The 24086-nt window shown below is 38.6% G+C and overlaps 1 pseudogene; it reads left to right on the forward strand.

The window, feature by feature from the left end:
* Positions 1-5761: 5761 nt before the first annotated feature.
* LOC144319925 (large ribosomal subunit protein uL14-like) lies at positions 5762-12448 on the forward strand (annotated as a pseudogene).
* Positions 12449-24086: the final 11638 nt, after the last annotated feature.

Below are 24086 nucleotides of genomic sequence, written 5' to 3' on the forward strand. Positions count from 1 at the left end.
ATTCTATTATATATCATCCAGATGGTCCAGAATATGATTATATGACATTTTTCAAAGATAGTTTTCTGTATAAAGTCAACAACTTTCTATAGAGAATGCAATGTCCTCTGAGAATATGTCCTTCATCCTTGATTTAAGGATTCTGAATAAATCTCACAGGCTAAATGTGTCTTTGTCCCCAAAATTAATTCTCTTGCTATAGGACTGGGCATGTGAGTTAAAGAACAAAAATATTCCTTCGTTTATTATGAAGCAAGAGTGCAGATCCCAATTAAATGACTTATCTTCATTTTCTAGTGAATAAGTATTTCCCCACTAATAAGTATAAAACCAGGTGCTTCTCCTGAAGGACCTTACAATCTACTTGAGACAAGGTATAAACAAGAAAATTTTAATATTTGAACATATTCAAAATTTGCTTATGAAGCATTGACATTTTTTGGTCAACACACAGAGTTTTAATTAGGCTTTGGAAACTTCATTTATCAATTACATTTGAATACTTAATAAAACTTCAAATCATATTGTGATATGTGCAGTGAAAAATGCAGCATCTGGAAGATGCCATCAGTGGTTTGAAATGAAGAAATCTGATAGCATTTGGACTTTGACTTTCTCATAAACACCTATGTCATTGTGATACCTTGAAAGTTGTGACCAAAATGGTCAAGCAAAGCCGCAAGAAATCTCCACAATTGAATTGGGTATTATTTTATATCTGAAAAAATGTTGTGTGGTCATAGAGATAAAATGTATATGGAAAGAATGCACACTTCCAGTTAGTTTAAAGATCTTTAGAATTAGGGAGAAGAGGAGCACCTGGGTGGTTTAGTCAGTTGAGCATCCAACTCTTGATTTTGGATCAGGATTGTGAGATCGAGCCCTATGCCAGGCTGCATGCTGGGTTTGGATGCTGCTTAAGATTCTCTCTCCTTCTCCATTTGCCTCACCTCTCCTCTCACTCTCACTCTAAGGGAAAAAAAAAAGAATTAGGGAGAAAAGAAATTTAAATACAATTATGATCCCAAAATATGTGAAATATAATCTAGTGATTTTCCTGGCAGAGTATGTGTTCAGACTCTGCAATTATGGAAGAATTAGATAATACATAGTTGGAACCCAGAGCAATGGCTAATCTGTGATCACCCATTCGGAGGAGTTTAAATGTAGTTACTATAAAGCAGAAGCAGCATACTCTATTAGGACTGCTGACTAGACTCTAAGTTCGGTCCTACCTGGAAGTTTTGGTCATTTCATGCAATCATAATCCTTAACATGGCTTGAGCTACTGAAGTCTTTCAACTCTGTGAATATAGCAGGAAATGTGGAAGTGTTAAGAGGCTCAAACTTGAAGTTTCAATATATTTGAGTGGAAAGAAACCTGCATATTTGGTATATATTACTACTTGTAATACTTAGGAGAATCTGTCCTACCTAAGTAACTGATGAGCCTTATAATTCCAGGACTAAAATGTGTGTCAATAATTGATTTAGACTTGTGATTTTAAGTTGAAATCTAACTAAAGTTATCAATAACATTGGACTGTCTAAAAGAGTTTAAGAATCCCCATATATGAGTTCCATTTTTTGGATTTATAAGAATAATTTGAGTACTTGGGAAGATTGCTTAATCAAACAATTAAAGGACCTTAAGAGGAAGTCAACCACATAAATTAATAAATATAATTGAAAGTGTTCTTAGATATTTAATTTATTAATTAAACAAGTTTATTCAAAGGCCAACTTAAAAAGTGATTGTTCAAATCTGCTAGGCTAGTAAATAGAATAATAAAAATTGTAAGCCAAATCTGAAAGCTTATGGCAAAGCTGAGTTTTTGAGTTGGTAATTTTAACACATCAAATATTATTGTTTTAAAACCAAAAATATCTTCTGAATAGTATCTTCTGCACTTAAAAAAAATTCACAATTTATAAAATTACTTTTTATTGTATCATTCAAATGAAAATGAACAATTGTTATCTTAATCATCTCTATAACTACAATATTATGTTATGTTTCATTTTCCTGAAGCAATTATAAAATAATAATGTTTGGGGTCTTTTGGAAATGAGAAGACACTGCCTGTTACCTCCCCTACCATCACCACTAACACCCCTAGTGCAGTATCACTGGGGTCATAGGGAAAGGCAGTGTTTGTCTTGCCAAATCTTAGATGATGTCACTCACCTCAGGATGAGTGCTATATCATGGAGTGGGCAATGTGAAGTCTGCTCCTTCCTAAGTTGTTCACTATCCTCTCCAAATTCATCCCTCCCCCCATTTCTATTACAATCCACGTCTCACTTTAAGCAACAGAGAGAGTGTTCTCGTGGAGTTCCCTCACATGCTAAAGAATCTATTAGGGTGATAGCTCTTGTGGACTGAACTATGTCCCCCTCCCCAAATTCTTATTTTGAAGCCCTAACCCCCAATGTGAGGGTGTTGGGAGATGGAGCCTCTGGGAAGTGATAAAGGTTAGATGAAGTCATGAGGGTGGGGCTTTCTTGATAGGATTTGTATCCTTATAAGAAGAGATACTGGAAAGAAGCTTTCTCTCTCTCCTCTCTGTCTCTCTCTCTCTTGTGAGGAGCTCACAGTGAGTAGGTAGCTGTCTATGAGGAAGAGAGGCCTCACTGGGGGACTCCATCATCTGGCACCTTGATCTTGAACTTCCCAGACTCCCAAACTATGAGAGGTAAATTCCTATTGTTTAAGCCACTCAATTCATGGCATTTTGTTACTAGCAGCCTGAGAAGACTAAGACAGTTATAGCTAAAGAATAATGCTTCTGATTAATCAAGATAGAGAAGTAAGATATCATTTGCATCCAAGATTAGTCTAATAAGCAATTTCAATAATAACTAGAGAACTCAGAGGTAATGAAGACACTACGTACTTTTTCCTACAATGTCCCCTTTAATGGCTCATTTCTAAACTTGCTCCTGGATTGAAGGTCACCTAAACACAGTTTAATAATAAAGAAGGGATCTTTTCCAGATTAAACCAAAGAGAACTCTCATAGTTGCTGAGGGAAATGTGGTAAATAGTAATGTTGCCTCCAAATGTTTTATTCCTCTCTGTATTCGTGCCCTTTGTCATGTGTCTTTGTCCTCCATCATGAGCAGGTCAGCTTTACATTAATGCCCTGTAACACAACACTGGGCTTAGCCATATGGCTTGCTTTGGTTAATGCATTCTTAGAAGAGAGGATGCAAGCAGAGGCTTGATGTGGCCTTGCGGATTGGGTTGGCTTTCCTTTGCACTTCAGCCAATACCATGGGAAAGTGCCAAAGTTGGACAAGGACTGAGTCACCCCAGTCACACCAGCCTAAGTCAACCTACAGCCAGCATAACTTTGAACATGGGAGCAAGCCCAACCAAGATCAGTGGAGCTACCCAGCTGACTTCAAGATGGCTGCAGATACATGACCTAGAGACACAAAATGACTCAGACTGCAAATGTGGAAAACCAAGCTCTACCCCGTCATTCCCACTAATAAAGGTGATGGATGATATTTCTTTGCACCTGAATCCTGACTGAAAATCTTTCAGAAAGTTGAAGCTGGTATAAATTTAAACAACTATGAAAATATTTGAGCCCAGACTTGCAGAAATGGCTTTAAAATGTGTTTATCAAACCAAACAATAATGGCCTTCAAATTTGCAAATTTTCCAAGTTATTGAAGGTACCCCTCACATGAGGATATTCCAGGGTTCATTCTACCTAAAATCATTTCTACCTGAAGCAATTATCATTCTGTCAGAAACACGGCCATGTTATCACCCTGTATCCTGGCAAACAAGTGTGCCCTCAGATCATCATTATAGGATCTATGAGATGTCAGTAATGATGTGTCTTTCAGGGGCCGATGGAAGGATGCATACCAACAAGGTGTTACATCCAGAGGTGGCTCTTTGCTATCTAAATTGGACTTAACCGAACCTGGAAGCACAATGTCTGATGAACATTCTTCTCCCACTCCCTAGGTAAGAGAGAAGAACGTCTAATAGATCTCTCACATATCTAATTCCTATGACTTGGATCCCAGTAATGAAATGAGAAAAAAGTTCCCTGAATCATTTTTAATCTGTGCCTTTTCTCTGAGGAAAGGTCCCCGAGGAGTTAATGTCATGTCACTAACTAATTAGATCTGCATTGCTTAGCAAGAATTCTACACCAAAGACAGCGTAATTCTATTAGGAAATGAAACCACAATATTGTACAGTTCTAAGGCTACTAAATTTGTATTTAATTATCCAGGTAATGTAATTATGCAATCAGTTCTAATCTGAGATCAAGAGGAAAAGTTCTTGGTGGGTTTTGTGTGTGTGTGTGTGTGTGTGTGTGTGTGTGAGGTTTTGTGAAAGGCCCATGCAATTAATAGGACACACTTAATTACTGAAATGTAAAGATATCTTTGCAAGAATATGTCCCCATCCAAGCATGTACACTATATTAGCTGCTTAGATCTTTGCCATTACTAATGTATTTGTGGCTTCTTATCTTATAATGACCTATGGTAATAATTAGCCCCATGATAGAACAAAGACCTTAGCACTATACTGCAAAGCTCAGTTCTGCACATTATTCCACAGAACAACAGAGAACAATAAGGATTCAGAAAAGAATTTATATTTCCTTAATTGTTCAGTGAAATGTTTAAAACATCTACCCAAATCATGAAAATCTACGTGAAGCACACATTTTCAAATTTGTTTTTTACTATAAGAAGAAAAGAAAAAAAAATACATTATGGATCAATTAAATGGATTTATATGTGCCACCAAAATAAGATTCTCCCCTTATAGTTTATAATCCCTTATGAATATAGACTTCAAAAAGTTGCTTAAACAGTAGTCTCAGTTCTTAGGGCTAATATCTGTTCTGTTATACTAAGATAGCTATTTAAATTTAGGGTTTCTTCTGGGTATGCCTCTGTTACATAAACGAGGTTCTTTATGTGTTTATTTCACTTGATTGTTTTCTTTAAGATTTTTGGTGTTTGCTCTCTGGCCCCCCAGAAAGAGAGAACATAGTAGCTTAAAGAAACAGATGGCACAGACAAGAATTTGTGTTCGGTAAGTCTTCTTTTCCTATCTTGAACTGTGGAACTTTCCAAAATCCTCCATCATCAGTTTTAAAATTAAGTGAGCCTACTAAAAATTTCCCTCGAAGTCAGAAACTCCTCTTCTGTGTTGTTTCTCCTTACTTGTTTATCCCTTTGGCCAATAGCTGTGCAGATGATTTTGTTTCCCAGCATGGGTAGAAGCTTGATGTGTGGTTGTTATTATTTAACGTTGTTTGAAATCTTGCTCCTGGAGGGTGAACATTAAAGATAAGTGAGCTAGAAGTGTAGAGGGAGCATGTGTCATTTGCTGATGGGAAAGCCAAGGGATTCAGGGACTGAGTTGGGATCAGAATGCATTTTCTTTATAGTCAGGAGAGGAATTTGCTGGCAGAATGGTTGGCAATGAATTAGTTTTCTATTGCCATGAAACAATTTACCACAAACTTAGTAGTTTAAAACAACACAAATGTATTACCTCCTAATTTCTATAGGTCAGGATCAACTGGGCTAAAATCATGGCAGCTAAGGCTGTATTTGTTGCCTGGGGCCTGAGGTCCTCTTGTTGACAGAATCCATTTCCTTGAGGTTGTAGGACTGAGGTCCCCATCTCCCTGCTAGCTATTGGCTAAGGACCACTCTCAGCTCCTAGTTCTCTGTGCCTGTGGCCCCCCACTGGCAATTCCCAACCAACATGGCTTTCTTTCCTCCAGACCAGCAAGAGTACCTGTCTCTTCTTTCCCCTTCTGTGACCGGTCAGAGAAAACTCTCTGACTTTAAAGCACTCATACGAGTGGGGTAAGACCAATTTGGATAATCTCCTTATCTTAGAGTCAATTGATGTGGAACCTTAGTTATTTCTGCAAAATCCTTTCATGTAATGCCTATGTTAGTGTTAGGTTGAATACTCGGGAGAAGGGGTGTACATACCAATGGCTGAAACTTGGGGGACCATCCTAGAATTCTGCACACCACAGGGGACCTGCCAGAGCCTCCATCTATTCTTTGAAGTTGCTGTGGCACCTAAAACTTTCTCATGACAAAGTCATTCCTTTGGGCTTAAGCTTTATATCTCTAAGAGTATCTTGCACAATAAAATCAACAGTTATATTTATTATATTGTGTAATACTACTGTTGAGCAGCTGCCATTTGCCAGATACTATATATTATCTTATTTAATCTCAGCAACTCTGTGAAACAAGTGCCATTATCCCCACTTTACAAATGGGGAAGCTTAGGATGGATGAGATAAAGAAATTTGCACAGAATCATACAACTATTTATGGTTGGGATTGGTATACAAATTCAAGGCTGTCTGACACAAAGTGATGGTTTTTCTTGTTATACTACTCTACGTCTCTGTATTACTCAGAGTTCTGACAAAAAACAAGTATCACACTTAAGGAGGTATTGTTGAAAGGGGCTTAATAAAGGATTCTTTATAAAGGATGGGTAAGGTTAAGGGAATTGACAAGATGATGAAGCATCTGGGGACTAAAAGTAGCAGGAAGCCATGGCCACCTGTGGACCTAAAGGGACAAGGAAAGGGAACAGAGATAATAGAACCTAGAGAAGGCTCTAGCCAGGGAGGAACCCAGGCATTGGCAAAACCTGGCCCTTGAAAAATAACTTACCTTTCTTTTCTTTTTAAAGATTTTATTTATTTATTAATGAGAGACACAGAGAGAGAGACAGTGACACAGGCAGAGGAGAAGCAGGCTCCCTGCAAGGATCCTGATGCAGGACTCAATCCCAAGACCCTGGGATCATGACCTGAGCCAAAGGCAGACACTCAACTACTGAGCCACCCAGGTGCTCCACTTACCTTTCTTTTCCTTTCTTTTTTGCTTGGGGATGCATTACCTGGACCCTACAGTACTGTGGGGCAAGAATTTAAACTAGGTTTCCTAAAACGAGAATGTCTTCAGACCTAGGTGAATTCAGAAATCATTAAATTTAAATGGTTTCAAACCCACTTATGATAACGCAAAATAGGATCAAGTATCCTAGCAGTGGCTCTCAATCCTGGCTATGCATCAGACTCTGCTAGAGAATTTCAAAAATAAACATAGAGACTTGGGCTCTATCCCTGGAGATTCTGATGTTTGGAGTGGGGTCTTCAATATTTTGAAAGTTCCAGAGATGATTCTAGTGTCTCAGCAGAGTTGAGAAGCATTGGCAAATCCTTACACAGTGCAGTTGTCTATGTGTGCAACTTAACACAGGTGAGTTCAACTCTAAGAACTCACACAGAAATAACAATTTTAAAAGTCTTGGTAGCTTTGGGACACCTGGGTGGCTCAGTTGGTTGAGCATCTGACTCTTGATCAAGACTCAGGTCTTGATCTTAGGGTCATTAGTTCAGGCCCCACATTGGTCTCCATGCTGGATGTAGAGGCTACTTTAAAAAAAAAAAAAAAGTAAAGAGTAGAGAGAGTAGTTTCTTTTATTCTGCCACACAATGTGCCTAAACCCTGGAGCACATGTGACCAGGAGCCAGGAATTCATTTGCTTATGATTGTCATCTGCCTCTCAGAGTGTGTGCCCATTGCCACTCCAAGTGTGAGAAGCTAATGTTTCAAATATGTATTTTTGTACATCATAGCTCTACAATCAAACCAACTTCATCTGGTTTTCAACCAAGGAAACTGTAATTCCTGTTCCAATTCCCGGGGAGAGACTGGCTGGGTTTAGCTTATTCAGTTATCAGTGTGTGAGTATCCAACATGGCTCCTCTCAAGAGATTTTTTTTTTAAGGATAAATTTTCAAGTGTATGCGATTTTCTCCTTAAATGCTGAGTGTAGTGCCTAATTGCTATGTAAGATATAATTCTATTATATTAATTTCACATACTCTGCAAAAAAGGGCATCACTAAATTTATTTATTTTATTTTTTAAGATTTTATTTATGTATTCATGAGAGATACAGAGAGAGAGAGAGGCAGAGACATAGACAGAGGGAGAAGCAGGCTCCATGCAGGGTGCCCGACATGGGACTCAATCCGGGGATTCCAGGAATATGCCCTAAGCCAAAGGCAGACGCTCAACCGCTGAGCCACCCAGGCGTCCCACTAAATTGATTTAAATGGAGTATCCTAACCATGTTATTCCTTCAACAGTATATTAGTATTTAGTAAGTGCTTACCACATTCAGGGACTACATGAACAAAACACAAACTCCCTGCCCCAATAGAGGTTACATTCTAGTTGTGATGAGAGAGATGACAAGCAAATAATGAGTAGAATGTATTAAATATGAGGTGGTGATAAGTACTATTGTTTAGGAAGGAAAATAAACCATGGAAAGCTGACTAAGAAGCAGTTAGGAAGGTAGAAGGAAAATGAGGAGAGTGTGACCTTCTGATAGCCAAGTATAAAAATGTTTTACGGAGATGGCGCTTGGGTGGTGCTGCGAGTTAAGCAACCGACTCTTGGTTTTGGCTTATGTAATGATCTCAAGGTGGTGGGATCAAGCCTTCCATCAAGTTCCTCACTCAGCACAGAGTCGGCTTGAGTTTCTCTCTCTCTCCCTCTGCCCCGCCCCCAACTTGCACACACGTGCTCGCTCTAAAATAAATAAATAAAAATCAATCTTAAAAAAATGTTTTAGGGAGGAAAGAGAGACCAACTGGATCAGATGATCTTGCTAGCCAAATAACATGGGTACCAGGCATTGTCAACATGGATTTGGCAACATGAAGATCATGGTGATATTGACAAAGGCAATTCTGAATGGGCAGCAGAGATGCCCTAAGTGGGTTCAACAAAATGAAGGGAGTTGGGGACGCTGAGTATAGACAATTCCATGGGGAAATTTGTTTTTAAAATATTCTGTTTAAATTCAAAGCTGCGGCAAACACCATAGATGAAATGATATGTGAGGCCAGAAGTTAAGGTCAGTCTGCCACTTCTAAAAGGATTGGCTAATTCAGGCCCCAGGCAGTCTGACTTTGTGTCCTTTCTTCCATTCTATTGCCTTCCCTAATAATACTTTCCCCTTCAGGACAGAGTGATCTATGCCTTCAAACGTTGCTTGGTAGCTATCACTAACAGAAGTACAAATCAATTTATTGTCCCATATTTGCCAGCAGGGAGGGCAGGCTTTCCCAAGGAACCTTCCCCATGACTTCTCAAATCCAGTGCTATTTACAGCTGCCCACTGGGCCTCTAGGTAGTGCTTGGTCTGCTTAAAGCAAGTCTCAAGTGTTTCGAAAAAAAGGAAAACTGAAATGAACCCAAATATGTAGAGAGGAACAACCTCTAAAGTGTCTTGCCTGAGCAACAGGGAGGAGGAAGCAGGCCTCATCTCTCCTCCTCAGAGAGGCCATAATGCTTTCGGGCCTCAAAGAATACCCCAATTTATACAATTCACTGCTACAGCTTTAAGCCTGAATGGCATTTGGTGGCAGATAAAGTCTCTCTGTGTCACACAGTGGAGAGCTGTGTGGCCAGATCTTGTGTAGAATTACATTTAAAACCTGGAAATCAAATGATATGTCCAGATAACTTCTGTGGTAAACCCCAAACCAGTTATGCTTCAGGTTAAGCCTCTGCATTTCTAAACAACATGCCTTTATTCTCTCCAGGCCAATACTCGGACCTTCCTGCCAGCAATATCAAATGGCAAGAGGCTGAATGTACCCTCTGTGTGAGCTTAAAGGAAAAACAGCCAAAGGAGGCAATGCCTCTCTGCTGAGAAAATCTCCATCTTTGATACATCTCCTCCACACACGTATCAAATTGTCTCATTCCCTCTTGGCTTCTTGAGTTATTTTCTGACCTCTAAAATTTTTAAAACAAACAAACAAAACAAACCTAAAGACATCCCATCACTCCATAAAAATAGAATTTTTTTTTTCTGAATTCCTTTCCTTTATCCCTCTCACTTGAACAGATCTCTCCTGTTCGTTGAATGGATCCTCTCACACTATCTTATTTCTCAAGATCTCGGAGTTTGAAAGCATGAGGAAAATTGACAGACCCTCTAGGTACTGGAGTCAAGAAAATAATCCAATCCTGGCAACAAAAGATAGAAAAGGGACAAAATTTGTTAATGTTATTTAATCCTCATTTTATCACCAAGCCTAACAGGAATGCACCATTTTAAACAAGCTTGGAGGATATGACCATGATGTTGGTGGGGCCTGTGCTAATGTATGTCCCTTATGAGCAAACCCCATTACCTCAGGAAAGAGTTCTGGCCCTTCCTTTTCCCTCTCATAAAGAAATCTATTCTGTTGGGTGCACGTGCTCATGGTCACACCAGGCATGAGTAGAAGCCTTGAAGCATCTACACTGGTTTCTTCAGGAGTATGTGACCAGCTTCTATTTAAGCACCGAGCTTATAAATGAGTTCCTACAATTTTCTGCTGCACATGCCCTCCCAAAGCAATATCTGATGCAGAAAGGAGTATAGGCTCGGACACTGAGCATGTTTCAGCCCTTTGGAGCAGGGACTTACCATCCGTAGAAGGCCACTAGTCATCATTTTATTACTTTAGAAGTAAGAGAAGGATTTTTTCTCCTTTGAGTAAAAAATGTTGTAGTAGATTCTCTTGCTAAAAGAGTCATTTAAATATTACTGGTCACGTCACATTGTAGTTGTTTGGAAATAATTATATCCATATCACAGACAGTAAATAATAGAGGTGCGTTCACTAACGTTTTATTCATGTTCTGTTTTAATATGGCAAACTTAGAAGTAATTTAATCTCCCAGTAAATTGAAGTGGTGGGGGGTTCTTCACACAGAAGACTGCAAGTTATTAATTCCGGGCAGTCTTCATCTTGTACAATTAGTCACTGTTTGCAGCTGGAAATGTTTTATTAATTTTCCATAGCAGTTGATTTTCCACAGTTTTCTCAGTTTAAATTAAGCAGTAAGAGCTGCTGTTTCTTCTTAAATAAATTTTCTTTCCACAAAAATACATGCCTCTGGCTATGTCAATTTTCCCATTTGATTAAAGTGCCAGCAGGCAATTAATAACTTAATGCATTTTAAAGTACTTTTGGAAAAAGTAATTTGAATAGCCAAACTTGTGTATTTGAATTGATTGTTGCAGAAGATTTAATAGGCATTTGAAAATCCTAGAACCTTGGAAAGGACAAATGTGACCCAACAGCCATGTCTGGGGGACTGTGAGGTAGTCTTCGTAAAAAGCCCACAGCTGGCACATGCATGAGGGCTGAGGGTGCAGGTGACTACCTGACTATCACATTCCAGAAGGCTGGAAAGAAAGGCAACCTCAAAATGGTCTTCATGGAAATGTATAGAAGACTCTAGACTGTGATGTGTGGTCTGAGTGGGGAAGTCATTTAGAAAGCAACAAGACAACATGAATGAACATGGAAGACTTGATGCTAAGAGAAAGAAGTTAGGCACAAAAGGATGAGTATGATGTGATTCCACTTATATGAGGTATATTTTGTAGTTAAATGCATAGAGAGAGAAAGTAGAATTAGTGGTTGCTAGTGACTGAGAAGAAATAGGGAATGGGGAGTCAGTGGGTAAAAGAGTTTCTGTTAGGGGTGATGAAAAAGTTCTGAAGATAGTGCTGATACTTGCACAACATGAGACTCTACTTAATGCCACTGAATTTATATACTCATACAGGGTTAGAAGGATCAAGTCTTTTTTTTTTTAATTTTTATTTATTTATTCATGAGAGATACAGAGAAAGAGGTAGAGACACAGGCAGAGGGAGAAGCAGGCTCCACGCAGGGAGCCCCACGCAGAACCAATCCCGGGTCTCCAGGATCACACCCTGGGCTGAAGGCGGTGCTAAACCGCTGGGCCACCAGGGTTGCCCAGAAGGGTCAATTCTATGTATTTATTGTTCATAATAAATTTTTAAAAATTTTAAAAATAGCAATGTGGTCTTTTACTGTGTTCAAGGTATAGAAGCAAGGATGTGGTAAGTCCTCCAGTGCAAAATTCTCCATTTCCTTGGGTATTTTGGTAGGAGCCATGACCAACTATGCTGATAACACAGGAGCCAAAATTCTATGTATCACCTCTGAGAAGTGGGGTGAAGGGATGACCAAACAGACTTCTCACTGCTGGTGTGGGTGATCTGGTGATGGCCACAGTCAAGGAAAGGCAAACCAGAGCTCGGAAAGAAGGTTCAGCCAACAGAGTAATTCAATTTTTTTTTTTTTTTTTTTTTTTTTTGTCAATTGAATTCAAAAGTAATTCAATTCTGAAAGTCATCCTGGAGAAAGATGATGTGTTCCTTTATTATGATCATTACTTGGGTACCACAGTAAATAATAACAAACAATTAAAGTGAGATGAAAGTTTCTGCCATCATAGAACCAGTTACAAAGGGGAGTGCAGACTTGGGGCCCAGGATTGTGTCCAATGCTGGCAATATTGCATGATTCTCTGGTGTGTTTGTTAAAAAAAAACAAACTCACCCCATTAAAAATTATTTGCTCTTCTCATGCTTCCCAAAAAGTAATGAGGATATTCAGAGCTTATTGGTTTCTCTTTTTAAAAGATAACATGCAAAAAAATAAAAGAAAACATGCATTAAAAAGAAAAACATGCCATAGTTTTTTTTTTTTTTTAAGATTTTATTTATTCATGAGAGACACACAAGAAGAGGCAGAGACATAGGCAGAGGGAGAAGCAGGCTCCCTACAAGGAACCTGATACGAGACTCAATCCCAGAATCCTGGGATCACATCCTGAACCAAAGGCAGATGCTCAACCACTGAGTCACCCATGTGCTCCACTGTAGTTATTTATGAGAGTTAGGTGCATGTGTTGGATAGTGAGGTCTCTAACTGATCTCTGTTTTACGGACTGAGGATCAGTAGACCCTATTCTGCTGCATCTGTACATATATTGACCAAGGCTCAGGAAAAGTTGAAAGCTCAGCTATGCTTGCATATTCTGTTCCCACTGGTTTGTTGTACGCTCCTGAGAATCAGTAGGATTGTTCCCAAACCTGTTTATACCGGGTTATTTTTAATTATGCAACTTAATTAAACATTATGTAAGCTGATGAAATGTGAGCTCTCAAAGAAGAGAGTTGTTGTTTCTATGAAAACCAAGTTGAATGCCTTTGCAAAACCCGATAAAGGTGAGCCTCCTCCCCCCCCAAAAATATTGCAGATATACTAGGTATGAACAAAGTAAAGTTTATAGAAATGGGAAAGGATTCTGAACATAGGTTACTTTACAGGGGTCTTTATGTTTTCACTTCACTTGAAAGAAACCAAAACTAGAACCCATGGATGAGACACCCCGGGTGTGCTCTACACCTCTGTTACTAGAAACCAGCAGACTCAGAGGCAACAGTTAAGGCCTTGGCTCCCATCCAACTGCATCTGATAAAATAGCATACCGAACTTTCAAGCATCCAGAGCAGGGAATCAATAATCATTGTTATGACAAAGCCAACAGATTGGTAGTAGCTGCTTAGGTCCTCCTGTGTTGACAAGTATTTTGAAGTTACCTCTGGACTCAGGGAGCAGGAGTGAAAAGAATCAACAATGTTTTCCAGGGACATAGAATGGAAACAGAAAGAAAAATATGCCTCATGTTCACCACAACTAATCCAGAAAAAAAAAATAGATGAGTGTAAATTAAAAACCAAATATTCTAATTGCTAGTTATTTTTTTTAACTCTTTGCCAGAACAAACCCTGAGTGTACTTTTATTCACATAAAATGACATGTGTCCTCTAAAGCACCCTTCTTGTTTCAACCTTAGACCCACCTACTCATGATAAATGGGGTCCCACCGATCCTGCTGACCTACCTCAGGACTCCCCACTGGAGAATAATAGCCTATTCACTAATCTTCTTCCTAAAGATATATCAACAACGTTGACAATTGTGTTGGATTGCTTTTGAAAAGCCCATTCTTAGGGGCTAGCTAACTTACACTTCAATCATCCACCTGCTTAAAGAAAATGTAAACTTCTTTTTAAAAATGTTTTGAAGAATGACATCTTGTGTCTGAGAGATGGTGTTGGATTGTTTTCCTAACACTGAGCTGGCATGTTCTTGACAGCTCTAATATAGATACTGAGTCATGTGTGTGGTCTCAGGAGAGAAAGGAATGGTGATTCATGTTGTAAATTTCAGTTTTTCACACGTCTAAATGTGTGTTGTGTGCCAGCTGAGGGCTTCAGTCCACTTAGTACAAGAAGAAATGGCAGCTGAATTGCATTGATTAAAAAACAACAACTATTGAAATAATAGGATTAATGCTATCACCAGCTATTGCTAAGAACCACAAGTTCAGTTTGGTGTTTGCTATGTTTATTATTAAATATCAGGGCATTAGAATGGGTTCCCCTTTTGGAGAACTGCTGATAGGAAGAGGGGGAATTTAAAACTGGCAAATCATTTACCCCTTCAAAAAATATATTTTATTTAGCCTTTTAAAAAAAAATTTAAGTTTCTTTAGTCACCAGATTCAGTTGTACTTGTTGTCGTTGTTGTTCTTGTTTTTGTCATTGTTGTTTTGTAGATTTTTGTGCAAAAGGGGGCTTTTATATATACCTTGCTATATCAACAAGTTTATGAGTTTGAGGTTTCTGAGTAAATCTGTCCTAGCTTTCCCCACCTTAAAACAGAAAAAAATTTTAAAAAAAGGAAAATTGTATCACTTGATGACAGAAACCTACTGAGCATGACCGGAATCAAAACCTCCCAAATAAACAACAACAACAAAACATACAAACAGGCTTAAATAAGATAGAGGTGCCTTCATTTCTCACATAAAAGAAGTTGAGGAAAGCAATCCAGGGTTAGCATATCAGCTCCCTGGTTATAAAGAACGAGGCACTCTCTAGCTTGATGCTGTGCCATCATTTATGTGCCATCTCATTTCATCATGACTGCTCAGGTTCCAGTCATCATGTCCACCTTCCAAGAAGGAAGAATCAAAGAAGAGTATACTTCCTCCCTTTGAGGACACGTCTCCCACATTACACATAACATTTCTTTTTACATATCATTGGCCATTTTTCAATCATTTGCTACATCCAGCTACAAGGAAGATTAAGGAGGATATTCTTTTGACTAGATGTGTATAACTAAAAATTAGAATTTTCTGTTACTAAATAAGAAAGAACAACCACTAAAATAAGTGAAAATAGAAGTATAACTGATATTTTGAGAAAGGAGAAAATAGAATCATATAAAATGCTCAATTAAAACAAAAGAGAGCAAAAGAATAAAACAAAAATGGTATCAACAAATAGAAATGAAGGGCAATAGAAAACAGTAATGACTATAACAGATATTAATCCAACTTTATCAATAACCACTTTGAATGTCAAAGTTCTAAATATACCAGTTAAAAGGCAGAGTTTGTCAGAGTGGATCAAAAACATGATCCACCTATATCTTGTCCACAAGAAACCCACTTTAAATATAGAGATGTATCTTATATTTAACAACAATATCTTTGAGGTGCCCGGGTGGCTCAGTCAGTTGAGCATCTGCCTTCGGCTCAGGTCATGGCCCCAGGGCTCTGGGATTGAGCCCCATCTTGGGCTCCCTACTCAGTGGTGAGTCTGCTTCTCCCTCTTCCTCTGTTCCCCCCACCCCCTCCACTTGTGCTCTTTTTCTCTCTCACTCGTTTCCTCTCTCAAATGAACAAATAAAATTTTTTTAAAATTTAAGTTAAAAATAAAAGGATAAAAACAATAAAAACATTCACATTAACACCCACCAAAATAAAACACTTAGGTATGAATCTAACAAAATATGTAGAAGGGTTACATGAAAGAAACTACAAAATCTTGAGAAGCAAAACCAAAGAACTAAATAAATGGAGAACTATTCCATATTCAAATAAGACTCAATATTATCAAGATTGAAGTACTCAGTATTGTCAAGACATCAATTATTACTGATTTAATCTATAGGTTTGATGCAACCCCAACCAAAATCCCAGGAACTTATTTTATGGATATTGACAAATAATGCTAAATTTATACGAAAAGGCAAAAGATCCAGAATAGCCAACATAATATTGAAGGAGAAGAACAAAGTTGGAGGGCTAATGCCACCCAACTTGAAGAGTTACCGATAAAGCTACTTTATATCTTCTTCTTACACTGTAATTAAGAAAATGAAATAAATCAATAAAACAGAATAGAAAGTCTAGAAATAGACCCAAAAAAATGTAGTCACTTGGTCTTTGACAAAGTAGCAAAGGCAATACAGTGGAGTAAGGACAATCTGTTCAATAAATGTTGCAGGAACAACTGGACATCCACATGCAAAAAAAAAAAAAAAGAATCTAGACACGGACCTTACACCCTTCAAAAAATTAACTCAAAATGGATCACCAACCTAAATATAAAATGTAAAAGTATAAAACTTCCAGAAGATAACATAGGAGAAAACCTGAATGGCCTTGGGTATGATCATGCCTTTTTAGATACAATGGCAAAGACATATTCCATGATAGAAATAATTAATAAGGTGGACTTTTATTAAAATTAAGTTCTGCTTCATGAAAGAAAGTATTAAGAGAATGAGAAGACAAACCACAACTGGGAGAATACATTTGCAAAAGACCTATTTGATATAAGGACCATTATTCAAAATATACAAAGAACTTCTAAAACTCAACAATAAGAAAACAAACCACCCAATTAAAAAGAATGGCCCACAGCTCTTAACAGACACCTCACCAAAGAAGATGGGTGGTGGCAAATAAGCGTATAAAAAAATGCTCCACATTCTCTATCATCAGGGAAGTGCAAATTAAAACAATAAGATACCTATATATATGTATTAGAATAGCCAAAGTCAAGAATATTGACACCAAATGGTGAGGCTTATGGATCAACAGAAACTCAGGCACTGTTAGTGGGAATGCAAAATGGCACAGCCACTTTGAAAAACTTTGATGTTTTCCTTACAAAACTAAACAGACTCTTACCATATGATCCAGCAATCATGTTCCTGAGTATTTACCTGAAAGAGTTGAAAACTGATGTCCACACAAAAACTGCACACAGATGTTTATAGCAGCTTTATTCATAATTGCTAAAAGTTGGAAGAAATCAAGATGTCTTTCAGTAAGTCCAAAGATGAATAAACTGTGGTTCATCTAGACAATGGAATATCATTTAGCACTAAAAAGAAATGAGCTATCAAGCCTTAGAAAAGACACATAGAAACCTTAGATGCATATTGTTCAGTGAAGGAAGCTAATCTGAAAAGGCTACATACTGTATAATTCCAACTATATGACATTCTGGAAAAAGCAAAACTGTGAAGACAAGAAAAAGATCAGTGGTTGCCAGGGGTGGGCAAAGATGAATCAGCAGAGCACAGAGGATTTTTAGGGCAGTGAAAATGCTCTCTATGATATTATAATGATGAATATATGTAGTTTTGTACTTGTCTAAACCCAATGATATTAAGACCAAACCCTAAGTTCAGCTATGGACTTTGGGTGATTATGGTGTGTCACTATAGATTCAGCCTTGGTAAAAAATGTACCATTCTGGTCAGTGATAATGGGGGATGTGATGGATGTGGGGGGCAGGAAGTATAGGGGTAATCTCTGTACCTTCCTCTCAATTTTGTTGTAAACCTAAAACTTCTTTAAACAAATCTTTAAACAATTTTTTTTAACAAAAATAAGGAGGAGGAAGAGAAAACGAAAATTGGAATTAAGTTGTATTCTTGCCCTCAAAGGAGCATCATAATCTGTGAAGACAATTTTAGGGAAAGTGACTTTTGTGCTTCAAAATTTCTTTGTTGATACTATGATAATATATATAGAGGGTGGATGGATTCTTGGAGGGGTACAGTCTGAGTTTTTTTGCTAGAATTTTGTTCATAGAGTACTAAATACTCGCCATTGCATCCCCTCGCCATTATTGCATCCCCACCAGATGTGAAATGTTTTGTCTATTTCAAGGAGGCAAGTTTAGAACACTTTGACAAATTTTACCTTATTGTAATCCCAAATAATTTTAAATCCTTTCCCTTCCCTCCACTCCATCCCCCCAAAATTTCTAGAACAAGAATCGGTTACCTTTTACCTTTCAACACTAAAAAAGAAAACAAAACAATACAAATTATATCTACTTGTTGAAAAGTTTAGAGAGTCACAATAGATAAAATGTAGAATTTAGGAGGGTTGCCATTTCTTTTCGCTATCTCTGAAGATTGTATTTGTTTCTCTCTTTTTGGAGGGCATTTTCCTCTCCTTCCTTCATTTCTTCCTTCCCCTTCATTTTTTTTTCTTCCTTGAATCCTCATGAAAGAGATTCATCAGAGTTGGTGCACAATTTCCAACAAATCCAAAATCTAGATCTTTAAGTCTCTGGTTCTGGGGTTTCAGATGCACCAGAATGCCCCTGCTTTGGGCAGAAAAGATATTTGTCTGCAGCAGGCTCTGGAGCCAGGCCTCCCATCCAGGGATCCTCTGTCTCTATGCCTCTGTCTCTATTCCACTGCCAGCCATGAGTTTTTTGAGGACAGCACCTAACTTTCTGCCTTTCCTAAGGGTTTTTTTCTACTGCCTTGTGCCCCTGCCAGATCCCCCTGAGCTCACTTGCATTGATTCATGAAAATCATTGATATCTAAGCTTTTTTTCTTTATTCCACTGCTTATACATAGTAAGCATGGGGTAACTTTTCTGAAAAGTTAAATCAAAAAGGTGAGTTAACAGGCTATTGGATGTATAGTGCCCATTACTCTTGGCTGAGGGAAAGAGCATTCTAAGCAATAATTTTAAATCCTTTTCACTGAGTACCTTGAAGCAATGAAAGGAGTAAGAAAAGCAAGCTCGGTGGAGAGCATTAGGCAATTATCATTGAAAATTATTTAAGCTTAAATAACTAAAATAATTTATTCTATAAAAATCATACGAAGTAGTGGAAAGGATTCTGCACGGTCAATTTGCTTTCTCATGTAGCAGCTGAAGAGGTAAGCAAAAAATGTTGAATTCTAAAAGTCTCAACTTAGTGAATTAATATAGATTTGCGGGTGGCATTAAATACCCAAAGATGATGATGAGTCATTGCAGCAAGTGGATTGGCAAATGGGATTAAATGATTTTCACTGATACAAAAACATAATAAAATGAAAGCATTGAGTTCCACACAAATGATGACCTTCTCTGCCACTTCCACAATAAAATGAACACTTTTCCAATATTTATAGAGAATCACTAGGGAACAGTGGTTAAGAACATGGACTTGGGAGACAGCCCACCTAAGTTTGAATTGTATTTCTGCCACTTCAAGGTACAGGTCCTTGGGCATATCAACAAAACACCATGTGCCTTGGTTTCCTCCTCTGTAAATTAGGGCAGTGTGTGAGTTACTCATGTAAGTGCTCTGAATAGGGCCTGGCACACAGGAAGTACTATGTATTAGCTATTACACATGCATTCTATGGTTGTTGGGTAGCTCTGTCTTTGCCCCAGCTGTCTTTGGGACTGTGAGCTGTGGAGGAATCGCATCCTCAGCCTGCACACTGTGGTGGTCCTCACCATACTTGGAATGTGGGGGAAATCATGTGTATTTATGGCGGGAGGGGAGGAGCATCTTCTCATCTCACTCCCACTGCTCAGGATGCTCCTATCCGTGTGAAGGGGGCCAGTAATCACTTGTTCCTGCCCTGGAGACTCTACCAACAAAGATTTTGAGCACCTTTCATGTGCCTGCCCCTGGTGAGGTGTGGGTGATACTGAGATTGACAGGCACTGCCTGCTCTGGAGGTCGCAGTGAGACATAGTGTGAGGCAAACAGACAGAGGAGGGCACAAGAGGCCATGAGAGCCCATGGAATACACCAACTGGACTTCGGAAGGATCAGGAAAGACTTCATCCAGAAGGTGACATATTTAATTGAATGTTAAATAATTGATAGGATTCTCTAGATAGATAAGGAGGGATGGAGTAGAAGAAAGCAAGCACCCAAGTGCCTAGAATGTGACTAGTTTAGGGAATAGTAGGTCATGCTCTATGGATCTTATCCCAGTATTGGGTTAACCCTCTGGCAAGAGTGTGGCTATTCCATATGACCTCTTTCTAGTTAAGAAGACGGAGTTAATTCAAGCTTGGTGAGTGGACCACAGGCTGCATCAGTATCTACTGTTCCCAGGCTGGGCACTCTATGCTTTAGTTCTATAATCTAGCTCCTATAGCTTTGCTACAACATGCTGTTGACTTTCTCCTTGTGGTTAAGAACTACATGTGACTCCTCTCTCTATATCATCTGAAACTGGATCTCAATGGATCTGAGATCTTGGATCTCAGACCAACAGCATCAGAATTGTATAAAGAGTGTATTTAAAAATGCAAATTTCAACCAGTGGTCCAAGATGGCAGCATGGGAAGATCCTGAACTCACCTCCCTCCATGGCATAAAAACAGACACATAGATCAATGAAACAGAATAGAGATCCCAGAAATAAACCCATGCATATATGGTCAATTAATTTACAACAAAGGAGGCAAGAATATATCATGGGGAAAGGATGGACTCTTCAATAAATGGTGTTGGGCAAACTGTCCAGCCACATGCAAAAAAAAAAAAAAAAAAAAGGAAACTGAACTACTATCCTACATCAGACCTAAAAATTATCTCAATCTGGATTAAAAACTTGAACATAAGACCAGACCCAGACACCATAAAACTCCTAGAAGAAAACATAGGTGTTAAGCTCCTTGACATCACTGTTGGTGATGATTTTTAAAATCTGACTCCAAAGCAATGGAAACAAAATAAAAAATAAACAAGTGGGATTACATCAAACTAAAACGTTTCTGCACAGCAAAGGAAAATATCAACAAAATGAAAAGGCAGTTTACAGAATGGGAGAAAATATTTCAAATAATATATCTGATAAGGGATTAATATCTAAAATACATAAAGAACTTGCACAACTCAATAGCAAAAACCAAACAATTTGGTTTTTAAAAATATTTTATTTATGTACTTCAGAGAGAGAACACAGCAGGGGGAGCAGAAGATGGGGAGGGAGAAGCAAGCTCCTCACCAAGCAGAGAGCCCAATGAGAAGCTCGATCCCAGGACCCTGGGATCATGACCTGAGCTGAAGGCAGATGCTTAACCAGCTGAGCCACTCAGGCCCCCCAAACCAAACAATTTGATTTAAAAATGGGCAGAGGATCTTAATAGACATATTTTTCAAAGAAGACATACAGATGGCCAATAGGCACATGGAAAGATGTTCAACATTACTCATCAACAGGAAATACAAATAAATCAAAGCCACAGTGAGATTTCATCTCTCACTTGTCAGAATAGCTATTATCAAAAAGACAAGAAATAACAAGTGTCGGTGAGGATGTGGTGAAAAGGGAACCCTTATGCACGGGTCGGTGGGAATATAAATTGGTGCAGCCACTATGGGAAACAGTATGGAGTTCTCTCAAAAAATTAAAAATAGAACTACAAATGGTGCAACAATTCCACTTCTGGCTATTTATCTGAAGAAAACAAAAACACTAATTCAAAAAGATACACACACAGTTATGTTCACTGTAGCATTATTTACAATAGCCAAGATATGGAAACAACTTAAATGTCCATTGATGGATGAGTGGATAAAGAAAATATGGTGTACACACACACACACACACTCACACACAGACACGTAAATACATTCATACACATACACAGAAATACTACTCAGCCCTAAAAAATGAATGGAATCTGGGGTGCCTGGGTGGCTTAGTCAGTTAAGCATTTGACTTTGGCTTAGGTCATGATCCTGAGGTCCTGGGATCAAGCCCTACATCGGGTTCCCTGCTCAACGAGGAGCCTGCTTCTCCCCCTCCCTCTGTCATTCTCCCTATTTGTGCTCACTCTCTCTCTGTCAAATAAATAAATAAAATCTTTAAAAAAAATTCTTATTTGTGACAATAGAGATGGACCTTGAGGATATTATGCTAAGTGAAATACATCTGACAGAGAAAGACAAATGCCATGTGATTTCACTCATATATGGGATCTAAAGAACAAAACAAACAAACAATAAAAACTAAACTAAATTCATTGATACAGAGAACAGATTGGTGGTAGTCAGAGGGAAGGGGAGTTGGAAGTTGAATGAAATGGGAGAAGGGGATCTACAGGTACAAGCTTCCAGTCATAAAATAAGTAAGTCTTGGAGAAGTAATGCACATCACGGTGACTATAGTTAATGATACTATATTGCATATTAGAAAGTTGCTATGAGAGTAAATCTTAAAAATTCTTATTACAAGAAAAAAAATTTGTGTAACTGTATGGTGACAGATGGTATCTAGACTTATTGTGGTGATTATTTTATAGTGCATTAAAAATATTGAATTATGTTGTACACTGAAACAAATATATTGTTTTATGTCAATTATACCTCTATTAAAATATTTTTTAATGCAGATTTCCACCCCCCACCCAGCTCTATCGAATCAAATGCACTGGGTTGGGGGCATCTGGATGGCTCAGATGGTTAAGCATCTACCTTCAGTTCAGGTCATGATCTCCAGGTCCTGGGATCGAGCCTCATGTCAGGCTCCTGGCTCAGTGAGAAGGCTGCTTCTCCCTTTCCTTTTGTCCCTCCCTCTGCTCATGACCCCTCTCTCTCTGTATCTGTCTGGCTCAAATGCACAAATAAAATCTTAAAAAAAACAAAAACAAAAGCAAATGCACTGGGATGAGCACTAGAAATCTTCATTTGTAATAAGAAAACGGACTGAGGTAAAAATATACTTTTAAAAGCATACTCCCTGGTTAATTCTGATGCACATTATAGGAGAACCACTACTATAGGGCCTCGTGTAGAGCCTCGTGTATTGTTTATACTCAATAAAACTTCCATAAATGAAAGACTAGATGGATATCTAGGAGGGGAATGTGGTGCAGACAGGGGAGGGCAAAGGAATGGAAAGGCCTCAATAGGACAATGGGCAGCTACTTCCATTAAAAAGAAGGCTGAGGCCCTGTGGTAGAGGAGGGATGGGGTGACAGGGGCCATTATGAGTCTTCTCTCCAATGTAGACTTAAGTGGAATACTTGACTCTGAGACCTCTTCCGAGGTCTGCCACTTGTCCCCATCTCCTTTCTCTGGTCTTGTTCTCCACAACATAGCTTTTCCCCAAGTGCTTCTCCAAGGTAGGGTTAGCAACCACCCCTTCACCTTTGTAGTTCCCATAAGCACAGAGCCCCTATGGCTGCAGGCTCAAGGTTTGTTGTGGTGAGCTACACCCTGCTTCTTCATGCTCCGCCCTGCTCTTTTAAAAAGGAGAAAAATTTATTTCTTCAGACCTCCACAGACCAGCAGGAAAATCAGCCAAAATTTTTAACAAATAAATCACAAATTCCAGGTGAATATATTGCAAATTCCAGGTAGCAGACTAATAAACATGACCCTTCCAAAGCCATGATTTTCGACCGCAGTTACATCTTGCAATCATCTGGGTGAGCTTTTAAAAGAACTGCTTGGTCTCACACCCAGAGATTCTAAGATATTGGTCTGGAGTACATTATGAGTTTGGGGGATTTCTAGAAGCTCTTCAAGGAACTCTGATGTGCATCGGATTGAGAACAACTGCTCCAGCAACATCATCATTTGAGAAATTCTCATGGTAGTTTTCAAGCATCCTGATAAGTCACTCTAAGAAGGGTAGTTGAGGGCAGGAGGGCATCAAACTGTATCACCCTGGCTGGACCTGAGCTGAATTAAAGGTTGGCTCAATGAAACACATGCTCAAGACCCTGCTAAATTGTCTCTAGAGATAGAAGAGGATGGAGAAAACTATACTTACTGGGACAATTTTCAGGGACAGAATTGGAACAGGTTGGAAAGAATTCTCTGATAAGTCCCTTGAAGTATAACATGATTAAAACCCCAAAAGGCATGCTCGGAGGGGCAATCCATGGTTACCAAACTGTCTCCTAAGAAGAATGAGCTCCGTTAACCATAGGGATTTTGTTTTGCTAGTTGGCAATTAGAACTTTGGGGCCAGAAGAAAAAAAAAAGAAAAGAAAAAGAAATTTAGGACTGGAGGTGA

Source organism: Canis aureus, chromosome 9, assembly GCF_053574225.1.
Source record: "Canis aureus isolate CA01 chromosome 9, VMU_Caureus_v.1.0, whole genome shotgun sequence".
Lineage (NCBI taxonomy): Eukaryota > Metazoa > Chordata > Mammalia > Carnivora > Canidae > Canis > Canis aureus.